The sequence below is a fragment of the Somniosus microcephalus genome, unplaced genomic scaffold, assembly GCF_052327205.1.
Source record: "Somniosus microcephalus isolate GS21.2 unplaced genomic scaffold, FLI_Smic_1.0 scaffold1449, whole genome shotgun sequence".
Lineage (NCBI taxonomy): Eukaryota > Metazoa > Chordata > Chondrichthyes > Squaliformes > Somniosidae > Somniosus > Somniosus microcephalus.
Genome location: NW_028226636.1, coordinates 8,312 through 10,700, shown reverse-complemented (window position 1 = coordinate 10,700; position 2,389 = coordinate 8,312). Strand labels below are relative to the sequence as shown.

Genomic DNA, 2,389 nt, shown 5'->3' with positions numbered 1-2,389 from the left:
GGAGTAGAATGAAACGACTAACATCTGTGACTGGCATGGTCAGAGGGTACCTGAGTTCAAGGGGTGGGCCCGACAGTTGAGTGACTAACCACATAAAACAATAAAGAATAGCTGTTGTGACACTGTTTGTACGTGTACGCCCCATTATGTAGTAGGTGGTCATTGCTTAAATATTTGTACAACTTGAATGAACAACTCCTTGTCCTCCCAGCGTGCACCCCTAGCTTGAGGAAGTTGAGTGGCTCTCCGTTGTGCGCAAGTCTTTTGGTTGTTTTAATAAATTCTGTAAATGTCCTCAATTCCGTCTCGGTCTGGAGTTTCTCCAAATTCGAATCTAACAGTTGGTGTCGGAAGTGGGATACTGCAGGTAAGGACCATGGGAGTTAAACGACACTGGAATTGACGGCTGAAGCGAGAACCGTGTCGTGTCCTAAGGGAAGAAGCCACATTAAGTATTTTAGGAGGAACAAGGACTCGCTCGTTCACCAGTGTGGCTAAAATCGTGTATGGGCCAGTCAGTATTAAATTACCCACATAGTAAATTATTCCTCATGGAAACCGCGGACTGACAGAATCGATTAGACATAAGTGTGTATTTCTGATTTAGAGTATAAGGTGATACGTTTGTGCTGATAAAGTATAAGATAGATTATAACAATATACGTAACAGTTAATACGGGTCACATGGGTGATGAGCGGAGACTTCTTTCACCGGACGTTCCAGCTATGGCCACCAGTGTCACTGTCGTACAACGGGTCCGAGAGGCTAATTTGAAATTTCAAAGTGGGATGATTAAAAATGGGTGGAAAGAAACAAGCCCATTAGTTGACCAAATAAAGTGGTGGGAGGAACAATGGACGCCAAACAAGCTAATTATGGGGCGGTTTTTTGTGCTAGTTGGATGGATCAAATGGGACCCATAATCATGGACAAGGGGGGGGGAGACTGGCCCCGTTACAATAATTCTTGAGACCCGTGCGGGAGGCTAAAGTCCAATTCAGTAGTCTCCTGCACCTCAAGCCACCAGGGACTGAGAATTTGGATGACATAAAAAGCTGAGGTGAAATTGTCGAGGCTCGACAAAAGGAGACTCGAGACATGTCGTCCTTACATCCCAGGCCCCCATCGGGGACCGTAGAGTTTCAACGAGTCGAGGCCACCCAACCCACGTGCCCTGCCGAATACAGACATATCTATCCGCCGTTACTTCTTCAGTCTGGGGCTGAAAAATCAAATTCCGTGGCCCCCGTCTGAGTTAATCAGACGGTAGGAGCCAAAAACCCAGAGATCGGTGGATGAGGTACGATGGACGAGGCACAGTCTTTTATGCCCCAGGAGAGGTCCAGCGTCACCTTTCTCATTCCCGACCTCAAAAGACACAATCCTAATGTAGAAGTATGGGCAAAAATGCAAAGTGCTGCTCGGCACTTTAATTTTTCCAAACAAGACATCAAAGCTATTATCGACGTGAAATGCCCCTCTATGGTTTATGGGGCGTTGGGACACCATGCCCTAAATGCCCCAGCCACAGCGGCGGAGTATGAGATCCAATTCGATGGTTTGAAAAGTTGGCTTCAGTTCAGACTGGGCAAATGCACCGCTACCTCGATGGGGCTCACCGCCCTGCAACAGAGTCCCGGGGAAAACCTCAATGTGTACATTGATCGAGTAATCGAGTAGTATGAACACTGGGGCCAGACAAATGACATTCCCACTAATCACGACTACCCACGGTTTGTAGATAGTCTACTCCAGGGATTGGAAAAGCCCTACCAAACTGCCCTCCGAATGGGGGCCAGCCCCCAGGCCACGGAAGCTGCAATCTGGAAGTGGGCTGGTCGACTTTTTGGGCTCCACCAGGCGGAAATGATGCCACCAGTCAAGCTCCCACCCACAATTATCTGCCATGGTCCACCATAGCGGCCCCGGGCATTAAAACCGAGCCTGTGGCAGTCATACAAGAGGCTCGACTCTGTTACAATTGTAACACACCGGGCCACGTGGCTACACATTGCACCCAGCCGAGAGTTATGTGTAACAATTGCGGGCGGACTGGGCATCAAAATGCCAACTGTTATGAACAGGGTGGAGGTAAACAGGGGCAGGGACCGACCCGACCCGCTTCAGGCCCTCAGCGACAAACGAAGAGAGGCTTGTCAAACCAAGAGATGGAGGCGCTCCGAGCATTCCTCGCCAGCTATTAGGATTAGCCAGTCTCCATGGTCAGGGAACAGGGGTCCACACGCCCGTCTCTAAATGTACAGTTAGGAGGCCGAAAATACTGTGCCATTTTAGGCACGGGGGCCTCGGTGTCGATAACTGACACAGAATTTCCCACCTTAGATCAAAGCATTCCGATAACTGGCGTTAGTGGAGAAAGGGTGATCT

At 49.2% G+C, this 2,389-nt stretch overlaps 1 pseudogene; it reads left to right on the top strand.

Annotated features, from left to right (window-relative positions):
- The first annotated feature begins 726 nt into the window (after positions 1–726).
- Positions 727–1,921, top strand: LOC147080552 (uncharacterized; annotated as a pseudogene).
- The last annotated feature ends 468 nt before the right edge of the window (positions 1,922–2,389 follow it).